The 18705-nt window shown below is 39.5% G+C and overlaps 1 long non-coding RNA gene across 1 annotated transcript; it reads left to right on the top strand.

Moving 5' to 3' along the window:
• The first annotated feature begins 947 nt into the window (after positions 1 to 947).
• LOC122975580 lies at positions 948 to 18440 on the top strand. The gene is made up of 3 exons (XR_006400712.1): positions 948 to 1104; positions 16843 to 17244; positions 17520 to 18440. It is a non-coding gene; the product is annotated as an uncharacterized LOC122975580 (long non-coding RNA).
• The last annotated feature ends 265 nt before the right edge of the window (positions 18441 to 18705 follow it).

The following is an 18705-nucleotide window of genomic DNA, read 5'->3' as shown; positions in this document are numbered from 1 at the left end:
TTCAGTGAATAGCAAAGCTGCCCATTTCATTACTTATATTCATGTAATAAATACACAAATGTCAATTAGATCTGCATGAGAAATTAAGAAAAAGAAAAAAAATCGGTTATAATAATCATTTGCTTATAGTGATCAATTTGATCCGGACGGACGTGATTTCCACTGTATTAATATTGCCTACTGCTGCTTTGCATTAAACAGAAGTATTTTGGTATGAAAACCATCATTTTTAATCTAATTTGTGACAACACAAACTGCTGAAAAATTTTTTGGTGGATTGATTGATTGATTGATTGACAATTCAGTGAGTTATGATAGCGATTAGAGTGGATAGACTAAAGTGTAAACTAAATAGGGTTGGTGTGATTTACCAAAAAGCTCTAATTCTGTATTGAAGTTTTCCTTGGTTCTTTCTCGACCATTCAAGCAATCCTTCTGTTCAATCTTGGGCATATTTTCCTCTTGCAACAACATCCAGAGATGTTGGCCACAGTTCCATGGGCCTTAAACTTCTTAATAATATTGGCAACAGTGATCACAGGAACTCTCTTTGGAGATGGCCTTGTAAGCTTTTCGTTGACAATGCTTGGCTATTAAAACACAATAGTCTGCTGAAAGTGTCACTGCAAATCAATTACTTTTTACAACATCTAGAGGGTACCGATAATTTTGTCCAGGCTATTTTAGAATGTCTTTCAGCATGAATTCAGTTATTTTCACAACTTTTTTGTTTGTTCCACTGCAAACCAAACATAGACATACATTGATAATATTTTTTTTTTAAATTTCAACACTGTTCAGCGAATGGTGCATTATTTTAATAAAATGCAAGGGTACCAATAATTTCGGCCACGTCTCTCTGTTGATAAATCCGCAGGTTCTGAGAAGTGCCATGCCAGAGTGCAGTGACGTTATGCATGGCCATTACGCATGGCCATTACACATGACCATTCACTGTGTTAACCTTTACTATGGGGCGGCTGTGGCTCAGGAAGTAGAGCAGGTCGTCCACTAAGCGGAAGATAGGTGGTTCCATTCCAGGCTCCTCCAGTCCACATGTTGAGGTGTCCTTGGCCTTGGGTCCTTGGGTGCTGACGTGCTACGGTAAGCGTTTTGTGTCATTTCCAGTTGCCGACAGTGGTTACTGATAATGTTTTTGTTGCTCCCAGCTCAGTTAACTTTGATATATTTCTCACTACTGTATATAAATACCTGCTGTATATTTAAACATACACTAGTTCTGCTCAAGCACTCTTAGCTCTCTCCTTCTTTAACCGACTTTCCTCGCTAATCCCATATTTGTTAGTTATCTTTAGCTCAGCAGTTAGCTTAGCAGCTAAACCTAGCGAAACAGTTAGTGATGGCTTCTCTCTCTCCCTCTCGCTCTCCTGCTCTCTCTTGCTCAGTATGTAAAATGTTAAGTTATTCCTCTGCTTCCTTTAGTGAAAACAATACGTGTAATAAATGTAGTTTATTTGCAGTGTTGGAGGCGAGGCTTAGTGAATTCGAAGCGTGGCTCTGCACCATGGAAAACCTATCAGTAGCTAATGTAGTTAGCCAACCGCCAGTATCCGGTGTGGGCCGACCTAGTGTAGCTCCTACTCCCCCGGTAGTTCCTGAGCAGCTGAGAAGCCAGGTTGGCTGAGTGACTGTCCGAAGGAAGCACAGCCCTAAGCAGAAGCCCACAGTTCACCACTAACCAGTTCATGTTTCATACAGGTTCTCCCCACTCAGCAAAACACCTGCTGAGAAACCAACTCTGATCATTGGCAGCTCCATAGTCAGAAACGTGAAGTTAGCAACACCAGCAGCCATAGTCAAATGTATTCCTGGGGCCAGAGCGGGCAACATAGAATCAAATTGAAAACTGCGCGCTAAGGATAAACGTAAATATGGGACGATTGTTATCCACATTGGCGGGAACGACTCCTGATTACACCAATCGGAGGTAACTAAAATTAATGTTGAGTCGGTGTGTACATATGCAAAAACAATGTTGGATTCCGTAGTTTTCTCTGGGCCCCTGCCAAACCTGCCGCATGTCACAATTCAACCACTGCCTGTCGAGGTGGTGTCCAGCAAACGATGTGGGCTTCATAGAAATTTGGCAGACTTTCTGGGGAAGACCTGGTCTGATTAGGAGAGACGGCATACATCCCACTTTGGATGGAGTTGCTCTCATATCTAGAAATATGGCTGAGTTTATCAGTAGACCAAAACCATGAAAACCCAGAGTTGAGACCAGGAGGCAGAGCTGCAGTCTTACACGCTTCACTGCACTTCCATTATTAGTTACCCACCCAAAACCACATAGAAACTGTGTCTGTCCCCCGACCACTTAAATCAAATAAATCCAAAGTAAACAGAAGAGGATTCATTTATAAAAAATCTAATAAAAATTAAAACCACTACTGCAATAGTACAACAAAATAAGATAATTAAATGTGGACTCTTGAACATTAGATCTCTGTCATCTAAAGCCGTATTAGTAAACGATTTAATCTCAGATCATCATATTTACTTACTGAAACCTGGCTGTGTCATGAAGAATATGTCAGCCTTAATGAATCTACTCCCCCCAGTCATATTAATACTCACATTCCTCGAGACACTGGTCAAGGAGGTGGAGTTGCAGCCATTTTCAACTCAAGCCTAATAATCAACCCTAGACCTAAATTTAATTATAACTCATTCGAAAGCCTTGTTCTTAGTCTCTCTCACCCAACATGGAAATTTTTACAGTCAGTTCTATTTAAATATATATATATATATATATATATATATATATATATATATATATATATATATATCAGTGGAGGCTGGTCCATAGAGCCATAGGAGGTTGATCCTCCTCTATTTTTTGAGAGGCAAGAGGGAGATCAAAATATAAAAAATAATATTTGATCAAAATAAACCATTACCAAATCTCAGTAATATTTATAAAATATTTTTTCTCTCTTTGGAAAAAATCCATTATTGAAGTTCTGATTAAAATGCTTCAACAGTGACACCTACGGGGCAGGAGGAGAAAGAACAGTGTGTGTGAAGTGGTGGTGGGGAGCAGTGGGGGATAGTGAGGGGGAGTGGGGGACAGAGGAGGACGGGCTCCTGCTGTCCTCCGCAGGGCGGGATCTCCTACATCTATTAAATGTACTTCATTTTTTTTCATGCTAATCTATGATTGGCCAAGACACGTAGAATGACGCTCCAATGGAGGACGTTCTCCCTAACCAATCAACAACCAGAATACAATATTGACATCATGTTGGTCCAATGATAGTTTCCAGATTTCTTCTTCAATTCTCTACCACTGTAAAGTACATGAGTGTGACAAACTGTTAATAGAAGAAGACCGGTAAGATATGGATAAATTACATTTCACTTTTTTTATCAAGCAGTAGATAGCTGCTTGCGTGAGTCAGCAGTTAGCTTGTTGTAGCAGCCTTGAAGGACTCTTTATACATCCATGAGGGACTATTAAGGACTGTTGTTGAAGCAACCGGAGAAACAACCAGGAGAGTTAGCTTGTTTTTCATTGTTGCTAATGATATCAGACTGGTTAACCAGCAGCCATAAAGTTCTGTTAACTAACAAACAAGATGACCAACAGCTAGAAATGGACATTATGACATTAATACTTCATCTCCATGATAGAAAGAAGAAGACAACAGATAATGTGAGTCAGATACAGCTTCTCTTTCTCTGTCTCTTTGGTTGTTAATTTCATATCTGATGGTTAAATGTCTCTCTGTGTGGCTGTTGTGTGAATTTATCTCTTTAACAAGAATGCAGCAGAGATCATACAATGTGCTGTAGGTAGTTTCCTTGTTGAAGTTACAGTGAGCTGTCTGATCTCACTCATTCATTTGGAATTGATCCTGTTTTTCATTAAGTGGTTGTTCAGTCACCTGTTGATGTTGTGTGATTAGTAAATTACTGTGCAGGAGGTCTGGCTGCTTGCTTCTGACAGTTTCTGTAGTTCAGTACTATATTGAGTAATGAGCTTAAAGTAGAAACTAGAATAACATGTCAGCTTTGTAGACTATATTTTGTATGTCGTGCACATAGATAAGAGTGTGTAAGTCATGTATTTGATACATGCATTAATACTTTCTGATGTGAACCTACACTTTTAGATCTGTGAATGTTTTTAGTATTCAGTCTTTCTAGTATTCAGCACTGATCTGTTCCTGTATCACATTATAAGCTTTGTGCTACTTTATATATTTCTGTAAATACACAGGAAACACATGTAAATCATGTGCTATTTTGTCTGTTTTTGATGAGAACATAAATCTGTTGTCACAATAGAACAGTACTGCAAATTTGAATCACCCCCCTCCCATGGTGTGTCTTCCTCAAGCTCGGCTCCTCTACCAGAGGCCTGGGAGTTTGAGGGTTCTGCGCAGTATCTTAGCTGTCCCTAGGATTGTGCTCTTCTGGACAGAGACCTCAGATGTTGTACCTGGAATCTGCCGGAGCCACTCTCCCAGTTTGTGGGTCACAGCCCCAGCTCCAATTACCACTAGCACCACTGTTGCCTTCACTCCCCACATCTTTTTTAGCTTCTCCTTCAGCCCTTGGTATTTTTCGATCTTCTCATGTTCCTTCTTCTTGATGTTGCTGTCGCTTGGGATTGCTACGTCTATCACTACTGCCTTCTTCTGTTGTTTGTCAATCAACACGATGTCCGGTTGGTTAGCCATCACCAGCTTATCAGTCTGGATCTGGAAGTCCCACAGGATCTTGGCTTGGTCATTCTCAACCACCTTAGGAGGTGTCTTCCATTGTGACCTTGGGACTTCCAGCCCATACTCAGTGCAGATGTTCCTGTACACTATACCAGCCACTTGGTTATGGCGTTCCATGTACGCATCTTACACCCTGCTATTATGTGCTGAACTGTCTTAGGAGCATCTTTGCACAGCCTGCACCTGGGGTCCTGTCTGGTGTGGTAGATCCCTGTCTCTATTGAACTTCTACTAAGTGCCTGTTCTTGTGCTGCTATGATTAGTGCTTCTATGCTGTCCTTCAGTCCAGCTTTTTCCAGTCACCGGTAGGATTTCTTGATATCAGCCACTTCTTCTATCTGTTGGTGGTACATGCCGTGTAGGGGCTTGTCCCTCCATGATGGTTCCTCCTCCTCCTCTGCATCATTGGGTTTCTGCTGCCTGAGGTATTTACTTAGCAGTTCATCTTTGGGGGCCATCTTCCTGATGTATTCCTGGATCTTGGTTGTTTCGTCCTGGACAGTGGCTCTGACGCTCACCAGTCCTCGGTCTCCCTTGTTCCGCTTAGTGTACAGTCTCAGGGTGCTGGACTTGGGGTGAAACCCTCCATGCATTGTGAGGAGCTTTCTTGTCTTGATATCAGTGGCCTGAGGTCGAGAGGAGGTTCTGGGTGCACCGGGTCAGCGCTGAGGGGCTTAAGCGGAGCTTTACCCTCTGGCCACCAGGATCCTAGATGGGGTTGCTACATAGGAGGCCGTTTATCGTACCATAGAGCATGCCTGTCAAAAACTGCATCAAGTTCAAAACAGTTTTCATCAGCAAAAACACCTGGGCTGTGTTTCATGGAGTGCTTTTTGGACTACTGTTGGTACTCATTGCTCTATTGCCTGTACGTGTCAGTCTCGCCAGAGCAATTAACATTGATGGAAAGTTATCATTAAACAACTGAAAGCATTTCTTAATACGAGCAATTTTGGTCTACATTGTATGCAATTTGGCTTTAGAGCAAATCATTCCACCGAAACTGCTACCTTGCACTTAATAGAGCAAATTAAATCAAGACTTGAGAAAGGAGGAGCAGTTGGTGCTGTATTTTTAGATCTGTGTAAAGTATTCGACACAGTCAATCATGATGTTTTAATATCGAAACTCTCTAAATTTAACTTCTCATCTAGAGCACTGGCATGGATGTCTTCATATCACTGTCCAGTAACATGAAGTGCACAATGGGTGTTCCACAAGGGTCAGTGTTAGGTCCCCTATTATTTAGCCTATATATTAATGCTCTCCCTCACCAGTGTCATGATGTAGAAATACAAATGTATGTAGATGACACCGTTGTGTGCACATGCAAAAACAGCTGAGTTAGCTGCTGCTAAGCTAACAATTGCATTGGAAAGGATCACACACTGGCTTGATCAAACATGTCTGAGTCTAAATGTAAACAAGACAAAAGGTATGTTTTTCTCTAAAACCATGGTATAACCTCCTAACGCTGATATTTTCATCAAAGGTGAAAAGATTGACACAGTTACTGATTTTAAATATCTTGGTGTGACACTGGATCCAAAGTTGAACTTTAAGAAACATGTTAAAAAAACGGTTAAAACCATAAAGTACAACTTAGCAAATTTTAGATATATTAGAAACTGTCTCTCTTTGGACGCAGCCAAGATATTTATGCATGCTATGATTCTTTCCCATATGTCTTATTGGATCACATGTTGGGGGCAGGCTGGAGAAACAGCCATAAAACCTCTTGAGTCCTTATACAAACAAACTCTAAAAACTCTGGACAAAAAGCCAATGCATTTCAATCACTGTAGGGTACTGGAGAAATACAATTTATTGAGCTTTGACAATTTTAGATTATTCTCAAATTTGTGCCTAGTTTAAAATTTTTTAAATGGTTTGGCCCCTCCTCCACTATGTGACTTTGTGTACACTCGCTCAGTAAGCTCTATTGGATCCTCCAGAATATCCTCTATACAAGATTGTACCATACCATTTCCTTGCACTGCATTTGGGCAGTCAGCTTTCTCTGTGAAAGCCACAACTCAGTGGAATGCCCTCCCTCTGCACATGTCCGACATGTAAATTCAAGATTTGCAGGTCAAAGTCTCGTGACTCATTTAAAGATCAAATGAAGTTTGTATCTAAAACTATGTGGAAGCAATAAATGTTCAAAAAGGTGTGGGTTCGCTCACACTCTCCATTCAAATTTGAGAGTATACCAGGTCATGTGGGTTAAAAGTCTTTACTTTTCTAAAAATAGACCTGATGAAAATTAGTTAATTAATTTGTTTTACACACAAACTCATCAAGAGTTTTCAATTTACTAATTGAAATGCAAGTGAATTGGCCCAAAACCTGCATCATTTTGATGACACAGGTGTGAGCAAGACAGACATGTCTCACCCTTCAGAAAATTCTCATCCTCACACCGTTGAGATTTGATGTTTCGCCATGACAGAGGAAGTTGCTATAACTTTATTGTAAATGCTCCAGTGTGCACCAAACTTCTCCCGGCCTGAACACGTCTACATGACAATATTCCATCAGTGATGCAAACTGGCTGAATAGCGCCCCCTACAAAATTTCAGCAAAGCAACCCCAGCAGCAGGCAAAATAGTGGACAAAGGAAGTGATATTTATCTCCTTCTTGCACTGTCTGAAAAAAGCCCGGCTCTAAAGACACGTGCCCATGACAGAAGCCCTTCGATTGCACGCAAGAGCCTGTTCAACGCTCGCAGCTTTAATTATTGTTATTATTATTATTATTATTATTATTATTATTCGTCTTCGACCACTCAAATTGCTGTGAGCTGGAATGAGAGAAAACCATGAAACTTGGCCCAATAACTGGAAATTATGTGCATGTGTTTAACAAGAAATTAATTAATTAATTAATTAATTGTGGTGGTGCCCCTGTTAAAGGTGCTGTGTGTGGAATTTAGTGGCATTGTGGAACGGACTGTGCAGAAATGGAATATAATATTCATAAGTATGTTTTAATTAGTTTTTAATCACCTGGAAATAAGAATCACTGTGTTTTTGTAACTTTAGAATGAGCCCTTTATATCTACAATGGGAGCGGGTCCTCTTCATCGGAGCCCATCATGTTGTACCGCCATGTTTCTACAGTAGCCCAGAATGGACAAACCAAACACTGGCTCTAGAGAGGGCCTTTCGTGTTTTTCGCAAGTTTTGTGAACACTGTATGTTCTCCTGCACACTTGGAAGTGGAAAGTGAGGGGAGGGGTATTAAGTTGGTTGCAACTGCAACCTCACTAGATGCCACTTATTCACACTGGTCCTTTAACTTTATGAGTGCTTACTATTAATTTCCAAGTGTAGTAATACTCGATACACTAATCAAACTATTAAATGAGCCCTTGTTTCCTGTGGATGAGGGCACTGCCATCTTGGATGAGACCACTCCTGTCAGGATATCTTATTTAACACAGGATACGGTCTCTTAGATTTGATCCAAAATCAAGGTCAGCTGGACCTGATCAGTGTTTCTATACTTGTGTCAGAGCCTGATATTAATTGCTTAAATGTAATCATGCAGTACACCTGTATGGTAACATCTGCATTTGTTATGTTTCGCCACTCATATATTCAGGTGTTTCCATTCATTTATCACCTGCCTGTATATAGACTCCCACTCACATTCACACAGGGTATTTAAAGTTCCCAGTCAACCAAATCTTACCGTATATTTTACTTACATAGTCATTTACAAAACGTAAGTGTATTTATCATCATTTTATAATTAGATTATTTGAGAACCAAAACATATAGTGCACTGTATTCATAAACTTTTGATAGGCAGTGTGCTCTCCATGAGACCAAATACTTCTTCGATATAAGATCTAAGATGATGTTATCACAGTAGATTTCTGAGTGTCTGTGCTACAGTGATGTAACTGACTATTATAGCAGTTTGTGTGTGATCATTTCAACATTTCTCCATGCCGAGGAGTCATAGACAAATTGCTCCTGGTAGGAAAAGACTGAGTACAGAATGATGTCAGTGTGTTAGTTGTGTTGCCAGCCCTCTGACAGATCAGATTGTGAGGATAAGGGGGGGGGGGGGCTGTCAAGGCAACATCCCTCATGCACTGTGGAGATGTCACTGATGCTGCTGCTGAGAGGGTGGGACTGGGACTGCACTTGGGAAAAGCAGGGCTGCTGAAGGTTTGAGCCTGCTGGCAAAACTCGAATGTGGAAACAGCAACATGAGGGAGGGAAAGATGGAGATGAAGCTTAAAAAGTGCAAACAGATTTATTTGGCCTGTGTGGGGTGTGCTCTGGCTTTCACCCTGTGGCACTCACAAATCAATAATTGAACAGAGCGAGTATAATAGCTGCTACACACGCCGAACACTCTCTGAGTATGTCGAGGAAAACTCATTTGGAGGCAAAATAAATTGCTGTTCGTGGTCCAGAGTTGCTCACCTGTCTCCTCTCTGAAGGATGAATGGAGAGTGGTGTTGGTTGTGCACACATTAGCGTGCATGCTGGGATCCTGTCAATGCTTTACATGTCCTCCAACACATAAAACACTTATCTGTTTCCTCTCCCACTTCCTGTCACAATAACTCTTGAATATATGACCTGATCTCTCATTCCACAGATTAGAAAAGGACACTGTTCCTGAATCCTTATGACATCCCTGTGCCTGCTGTACTGTGGTCATCTCATAATCAAATTGCAAAATACTGGGGCAGACCTTCTCAACTCTGGGGTTGTATTGGGAGTCAGGAAGATTCTTGAGCTGTATGTGTAGATAAAGATGGCACTGGAAAATAGATGCTGAGCTGTTCAGTGATGACAGCCAAGAGAGCTGCTGCTCTCAGGGATTTGTATGTGGCCCCAAAGCAACTTACTGTAATGCTGTTGCACACTGAAGCTTACATGTAGCCAGGAGAACAATGGGTAGAGTGTGTTTATGGGCTGTTTAGATAGCGTGGTATGATTTGCTTCTGGAATTAGTACTGTAATAGATGTTTCTTTTTGTTAAGGTAATGTTGTCACTTTAAGATCAGCTTAAGGCTACAAGGTGTTATGTGTGGCAGTTAAGAATTTAAAAATTATTTGATTTTTCAGAAAACATAATTTCATTCCTTTCAGAGTTGTGCAATTATATTCCTTGCATCCCATTTTTATAACACATCATTTTATTATTGATAAGTTATTTTGGCTATGTTGCTAAGGTTATTGCTGTGGAGAATATGCTGCCAGAGTGTAGATTGTACAAATAGGTTCTTGTCTGGGTTAATTGTGTGTTGATCTATTGGTAATGCCTCAGGGCTCCAGTAGGGGGAATTTTCTTTTTCTTCTCCCTTACTCAATACAGATAAGTGAAAATTCCAGTAGGGGGAATTTTCTTTTTCTTCTCCCTTGCTCAATACAGATAAGTGAAGGCAAGAACAGTGTACTGGTTTCTTCGTTCCTCTCTCCTCACTATTTTCCCTCTTTTAAGGTAATTGCTGTACACAAAGCACCATAAACTTGCAAACTTATTTGCAACTAGCAAAATTATTTGTATTTCTATTTGTATTCAAATAAAAGTGGAAGGAGACTTAAAATTCCTTTTACTATGCTTTTAATTTCAGAAATTCAAAGTGTTACAATAAGTGTTCATGAATAAACTACCTTACAAAGGAGGTCTCCACACCGGGTCTCAATCTGGAGGCTCCCAGATCATAGACGACTGCGCTGACTACTGCGCTAAAACTTTACTCATCGCCTCATTGCAGACAGACCTCTACCTATGTATACCCCCATAAAACAGAGATGGCACAGCATGTAACATGTAGGGAAGAACTTAAAAGGCAATTCTTGCTTTGCATTTTTCATTTATTGCCTATTTTTTACAACCTAAGTTTGAGGAAAAGAGAAGGGGAACAACAGGTTATTGAGAGTCCCATGGGAGCATTTTGCGTGTGTCAGTAGCTCAGCTTTATCTCCGGGGAACACCCCCAACTCCGGGATGTATGTCCATATTAGGAAATGTGCAAGCCACTACTGTTGTCTATAGATATCTAACGTCTACAGTTCATTAGGTTGAGTTATCTGCAGGTATTGAGCTAGAGTCTGTCTACTGTAATCATTTTTGTACTATGATACTCTGGGTGGTGTAACTGCACCATTGTTTATTAGTACTATAGTGAACAGTTATAGATAGAACAGTAATCAGTAATAGATATCTAATGTCTAGAATTCATTAGGTTGAGTTATTGGCAGGTATTGAGCAAGAGTCTGTCTACTGTAATCATTCATGAACTGTGATATTCTGGGTGGCGTACCTTCACCATTGTTTATTAGTACTATTGTGAACAGTTGGGAGCTAAAATTCAAGAAAGGTTGTTCATAGGAGACATATCTACCTCTTTATTGACTTGACTGATGTTGTTAATTAATTACAAAAAAGGGAAAAATAGATATTCTGTTTTGTTATCACTGTGAGTATTTTACACTCTTCACGTTACAAAATTAATGCTGTTCTTTATTGAGTACAGTCGCGGAAAAGTCAAATTTACAATGCCAATCACTCCTTCCTTGATGGTTTTGTATCACGTGTTTTTCCTCCGATGCCAATATGTGTGAGTGAGTGAAAAGCAGGGTGTGGAGGGTGGTGGATGTGGCAGTTGCTCTGCATATAGCACAATATATTTTTTAAAAACTTAGACCACAATCTTTCCCCAATTTTAACCAACCAATTCATCTTAACCATATTTAAACCTTAGTTTACTTGCCATAACCACATTAATTTCCTTACTTTAACCAAACTCTAACCATTGTAGAAATAATTTATTCTTTTTTGCCACTTGGGGGGCAAAGGCACTCCACAGCAGGTTGTAAACACAACACTGACACATAATCAAGACACAGAGCAACATTAACATTCAATTGGCATCTCCTTTTAGCTCTGTTTTTGGTGTCCACCAACTGCTAAGAAAAATATCTGACTCTTTAGTGGCTAAATGCTCCACTATGTTCACCAGCTAATTGCTAACTTGTCTAACTGTTTACTCTTTGGTGCTGGACAGCTGCCTGCTGCTGAAGAGTCTGTGGGGTGTACAACTAAAACAATGCCCTGAAAGATGACAGAAGCTCTGTGAATCTGAATGTTGAAAAGCAGGATTCGGTGATAATTCTCAGTGTGTTTGTCATAAGTGACATTTTTCGCATTACACATAATCAATATATCCCTCGTTAATGTATAGACATATTGATTAATAACAGTATTGGTTAGTACAGATTTAATCATAGCATCTTCGATGATTCAAACATATTACTGAACACACTCTGGGGTTTTCTATCTTCAAAATGTCAGTCTCAAGCCCATTTGTTCCTACTGAAGACATATATTTACTTGCTCCCTGAAAACCTTTTTGCTAATCTCCAGTGGTGTAACTAGTGGCGTAAAGTGTACCTTAGGGTGTCAGTGCACCATGACATCACTGATGGGTGTGGTTACAGGTGCAATAGATTAGTGATGCTGGCTGTGGTCAGAGGTCAAACCAGCCTGGAAACTTTCAATGAGGGTTGGCAGTGAAACATTGCTTTTCAGCCTGCTGATAAGTTAGTCTTTAAAACAGCTCACAGATACATAGTTTAATTTATTTTTAAAGGCTCAGGAATTTCCTTAAACAGCAAGACACACAAGACAGTTTTTAACAAACATTATTCAAACAGGGGGAAATTGTGCATTTGTTGGGGACACTTTTCACCAGTGGAATAATGCACTTGTGTTGCTCTGGTGTGTATTTCTGGCAACAGGACTGTGTATGTGGAAAAAAATTCCAGTCAGAACTAGAAAGAGCTAGAACTAGAAATTTCTGAAGAAATTTTAGGTGTGCTGGCAACCTGGCGTGGCTGTCCCCGAAAGCATGCGCACCACAGGCTGAAAGACAAAGGCAAAAGACAAGGCACAATAAACAGCCACAAGGTGGTGCAATTGGTTGGATGGACAGGGGGCACCTTTGTACCTAATATCAGCCCTGTGATGTTAAAGAAAAGCAGTTATTAAAAATATTATATTAAGAGTAGTGCCACCCTGGGGGGAAATAGTTAAAAATGACGGAAAATATATATACAAATATACAGATATTCAGTTTTCTTCTAAAACCAAATCTGTCCATACCACAGCACATGTGTCTCAAAATTTTTCCTCTAGAGATTAAACAGAAGTAGAGAAGGCCATTTCTGAGGGAATTGCAGTGTGAATGCTGGCTGTTAAAAGGCTTACACTAAACTGGAAGAAGCTGAAGGAGTATGAATGAGTTGGAAAAGTGGGAAATGGGTGGGTCAAATTAGGAAATCTCAATCAGCTGTGTTGAAGATTTTCAAAAAATATAAAAGAATTTGAAAGTTAATTAAACTCCTAATGTATGAAAGATGTGTAACATTTTAAGGTTTGAATAGAAAATGATTGAAGGATTGAAAATGCATGAAAAAGAAGCTGAAGCAGTATGAATAGTAAAAGTGGGAAATGGATGAAGGATACAAAATATAGACTAAGCAATGAAAGAAGTTCACATGGGAGTTTTAGAGCAAGGACTTAAATGAGCTTAAGTGTACTGAGAAGGAGGTGAGGTTTCCTTTAATTGTCTTCATTGGAATAAACATAAAACTTTTGACATAATGTTCAAATTTTCACATTTTGAACATTCCGTCCATTTACTTACATTGTAAAAAATTATTGAAAAAAGCTTAATATTTTAAAAAGCTGACTCATGAAGGCTGAATCAGCTTTCCCACTAATAATAAAGCTTAAAAGAATATTACATTATAAACAAAACAACATTTTTTTTTAAATTAGTGTGAATGCAATGCTGATTCAGCAGTGTTCACACTAATTTTATAAAAAGGAAAGTTTTAAATTGCATCTAGAGAAAATGAGAATGTAAAAATGGAGGATGGGAAGCAGCACAGATGAGGGCTGTCCACTGTGCTTTGATTTCTTTACTTTCCACCAGCCTTGGCAGGAGCAACAGAAAACGAGATTCATTTTTGACATTGGGATCAATAGAGATTTTTGCCTCCTTTTCCTGTCTTCCAAACACAGACACATTTAATTTGATGTTTACTTTGCACTTATTGAGTTTTGAACATTGTTAAATCATACCTTTCAGCTGTTTAATTCCACCTTGCACCAGACCTTCATTCCCCCCAACTATTCTGTCTTTTTACATGTTATCTGCTCTGAGTACAGAGGAGGGATGAAGAGAATTGAGAAAAAGAGTGTGTGTGTGAGAGAGAGACAGGAAAGAGAATGGGAGAGAGAAAGAAAAAACAGAGGGAGAGAGATGAAGCCACCCACAGGGTGCTAAAAAGTATTTCCTCTCCATTATTTTGGTCTCTCCTCTCTCTCCTATGGCTTAGGTGCTCCTGCATGAAATGCTGATGTGATTCCCCCTTCCCTCCCCCAGGTCTTTCTTCTCCATCTCTTCCCTGTGGCAATAGATCAGATGTCCTCCAGGGAAATCATTACTTGGCATCATTACCATTCCCAACACTTTTATCTACTACCCCTTGTTTCCTCACTCCATTGCTTGATTAAGTTTAGGGAGGGGAGGAAAAGGGGAAAAAAAAGAACACCTTTTAACGCCAGCCCCAGTAAATAGGTCTTGGATGAGTTGCTTTGACTGGGGTACTTTCAGGGTTCCAGTGTGGATGCTGTCTTATGGGAAAAGTCCTTTTCAGTCCAAATTTAAAATAAAACTCTCCAATGTTTCCAATGAGAGCCATGCAAAACTTCTGTTATTTGTGGGGACCAACTGCAGCAGATGTTCCATTTCAACCTTTATTAGCAATGGTAATGAATTTGGCAGGATGCTGACTATGCAGAAAATTTGTTTGTTTGTTCCAGCTGAACATAATTTATGAGCAGGGACTGGTGAGAAGAGGAAGTAACAGTGAGTACTGTTCTCAGTGTTTTGTGGATTATTGAATCTCCATACTGAGACATTGTCTACTTAATTGCCCAGGAAATTTTACATGTTCACACAGTTTGTATTAGATCCTGACCAATACACTGAAGGGACCAACTGACAGACACATCAGTTATTGGTCACACATCAAGTAAGAAGAAATGTCAGTACAGAAAAGAGCACCAACAAGTTTATCTTTACACAACAAAATGTTCTGTTCACTTCATATCTTGATCATGTTATGTTGGTATAATTATTTTTTTCTTTCTCAAATATCAACAATGATATTAGCCATAAAAGCACAATATCAGCCCTCCTCTAATGTGTTCTTATTGTCAGTTTATAATACATCTTATTACACTTAATATTTATTTAATATTATATGTGTGTATTTCATTGACCTAATTTTGTCATTCTGTTTCTTTAGATTGTAATTACGGTATGTACTGTACTGCTACTTATGTCTACTCTGTATATACAACCTCTATTGTGGAGCTAAAATGATGAGGTTGATTAGTCAAAAATCAACCAGCAACAATTTTGAAAAAAATAAAAAAAACATAATTTTAAAAAAAAAATTAAGCCAAATGCAAACATTTCTCTGATCCTAGCTTCTCAAATGCATTTTGCCCTCACATGCATGATATTAAACTGAATATCTTTTTTTTCAGACTGTTGGTTGGACAAAATAAGCAATCTTAAGATGTCACCTTAGGCTCAAGGAAAATGGCGAGAAATAATTGGCAGATTAATCAGTAATGAAAATCACCTTTTGCAGGTCCAATGTGAAAGAGAGATTCCTCTTCTGATGCCCATCCTGAGGTTTCTACACAGTTTTTTCCAGTATATGCATATATTCTTAATCTGAATACTCCTATTGTTAAAATGAAAAAAAAAATGAAGGCTTCAATCATATATTGTACAATTTTGAGCATATAAATATAGGGCATATTGACATTAGCACTTTACTATCTGTGATAAAATATTCTAAAATTACTTTCTAACTCTTTCCATATCCATATCGCACAGCCTTATTTACAAGCACATTTATTTATTGTCAGTTGATCATAATTGAAAATATAGGCCTGTTTTACTGCTGTGCTTCCAAACATTACTTATGCAAATACACATTAATCTGTGGCAGCAAATAACTTCCACAGTCCCAATCAGTTTGAGTGACAGGAGGTTCCTATCCTTTATTTTGAATATTGGTGGTGGGGCAATCTTTTTGTTTAGGATTGTGTATTGTGCTTAATGCAGAGTGGACACTTGGACTGGAAACTCATACATGTAAATGATAGTGCAAATAAACCAACTTTGACTGATCTTGAAAGGTGTTAACTTCAGACTGGTTTTGCACTCAACTACTAAATAAAACTAAATTCACCTGAAATTTCCAAAAAGGTAGCCATACATATCATTAAGCCTGAACCATTATGGTGACATGAGGCTTGATGTGCATATTAACTCCAAAACTTGAGACTTGATTTTGACTTGCATCGTTGATTCATGAACATCTTCACTTTAAAGGGGCAGTCCACTGATTTTACATATGAATATCAGTTTAGTTGTAGACCACGCAGCCTGTGAAACAGTTTTATAATATCTTCTGTAGCTCTGGGGGAGCTTTGTCAAGTCTGAGAAAATATGATCATCAGGGTTATTTCTGGTTGTATATGATACTTTTAAGTGGAGATGAGGAATTTAAAAGACATGGGTATTTACAAGGCAGAGAGAATCTATTACATGTGTTTGGATATTGTTTTAATCTGTGTCTTGCAAGACCCCCGAATTAATGGCAATGCAGTGCTAAAAAGTTGGGATACCATTAAAGGTTTGGATCTAACACATCAGAGGAAAAACATGTCATTCATTTTTTTTTTCATTTTTGCATGACGAGCTAATAGTTTGTTCATGGTTCAAAATGGTATGCATTTTTACTCAATCTATGAATGTACTGTATCCACAGCGCATCTTTTCTGGTCAAGTATAAATGATAGTTATAGACCCTTGCCTGTGCTGATTCTTTCAAAAAATCTTTTATGTTCCATGTTAATTACAGCTGTAACTCACTCCCTGTATTGCTGTATTGTAAGGCAGCTTCCCTCTGTGCCATGTATCTATAATTCATACTCACAGTTTTGGTTTCTTTGTTGTCCCTGCAGGCTGTCCCAGGTAAGTCCTGGTGCTTTAGTAGTACTGCATGGGGCGGGAAGGCCCTAGGGTAGAGCCTCAGGCAATGGCGTTGGCCCAGCCACTCTCCAGAGACTGCTCTGGCTCAACTGGTCCGTCAATCTTCAGAGACAAATATAAGTACTCCAGTCTTCATCAGCAGCTGCTTTCTCTCTCTCTTCTGCTTTCTCTCATATTCTGTTGCTATCTCACTTTGCCCACGTATTCAATCCAAAATGGTTTACACCCTACAAGTTCTGTATGTGGGCGTGACATTGTGCAAGTGGGGTCAAGAGGTCAACAGTGGAGGCGGCCAGAAGATGTCTTTCATGACTTCACTGATGCAAATACCTCTCACCAAACAAACACAGAGGAGAGAGGAGAGGGGGGACATGGTGAGTGTCATACCAATAGCAGCTGTGTGATGTATGAAAAGTGCAATATTGCAATAGGTCATCTAAAGACATGTTATCTAACAGCACAGACATCTTCCCTTCCTGCAGGACTGAATGTAAACAGCAAACAATCACAAATTGTCACAACAATAACTCTCAAATGACAACTGTATCTGAAGTCAATACAAGCTAACGGTGCAGTTTCTGGCATTGGGGGGCTTTCTCTGACAGCCCCACAATCCTATTGACTTTTCACTGTTCCTGATTTTTGACAGATCAGAAATGAAGCTCTCTCAGCCTCTGCAGGCCTCTGAGGGCCACCTTGGCCTTTCAGGCTGGGGCTTGCCAGGGTATTAGGGGTGTCAGGTTCAGTGACGGGATGGTGAACAGTAATTATAGCAAGGCCCCGGCCCCTGTCCAGATCCCCTGGTGTCAGGAGGAGAGCGCTGGATTGGCAGGAGGAGCTCCAGGCCTGGAGTCTCCAGAGGACCCATTAAGACGGAGGCCCAGCGTCCTGATCAAGCCAACCCCTGTGCTCTTTGACTGCACAATTACAGCTAGGCCCGCTCATTTGCGGAGCTCACTGTTGTTGTTAGCGTCACCTCAGTCCATAGCCTCCTTAATAACGCACTCAGTAGTGCTTGCAGACCCACAGTCAGCACAGTGAGACGTGCAGGGTGAGTTAATGATGAGGGTTACGATTTCCGTGTGATGTTACATGATCTGATTGGTAGAGAGAGCCTGACCTTGTGGTGCACTGGACCTATTATTGAAAAAACAAGAAGTCTGCAGGATTTGTAATTGCCTAGAGTTTATATGGATAGTTTGGGTTAATATTTGATTCTAGTCACATTCTGGATGTCTTGCTACTGAAATAAAGAAAGAGGTTTATTCTGGGGGTTGGGGTGTTTTCTTTTTATTGTTTGGCTATATACTTTTGTATGTTTGTTCATAAGTACATACACAATTTGGCCAAAATTATGTCAACCCAGTCTCACATCAAAATGTGTAATAGCTACATTGGTCCACAGTGCAAAATGTATTAGTTTCACAATAACGGCTCTAAAATTCTGAAATGTCTGTGGTTTTTTTGACCTGTTCTTTTCTAATGGCCTGCGTCCACATTACATCACTGTGAAGTTTCTGTCTGTCAAAAAAAAAAAAAAGGCTGACATTCCTTTTATTCTCAGTGGAAAAGCCAATATTTTAAAATAGTTAGCATTAAAATGTGTTTTGATAACATTTCTAGTGAGAAATGTGCATTTTACTTTCATAATCTTCATTCAGTGAATGTGGTATTTAGTTTGTCAGTTATTAAGTAGATTTTTTCAGGCTTTCTATGATTTCTATGGTGGTTGCTATGGACACTGCTATAGCTGAAACCACATAGTTACATGTTGTTTGAATCATTGTCTTTGTGTTGTGTAGTTATCTGAGCTGTTATGTTTTTTTGTGTTATGC

This window comes from Thunnus albacares, chromosome 23 (genome assembly GCF_914725855.1).
Source record: "Thunnus albacares chromosome 23, fThuAlb1.1, whole genome shotgun sequence".
NCBI lineage: Eukaryota > Metazoa > Chordata > Actinopteri > Scombriformes > Scombridae > Thunnus > Thunnus albacares.
The sequence above is the reverse complement of the archived record's forward strand: the minus strand, read 5'-3'. Positions and strand labels throughout refer to the sequence as shown.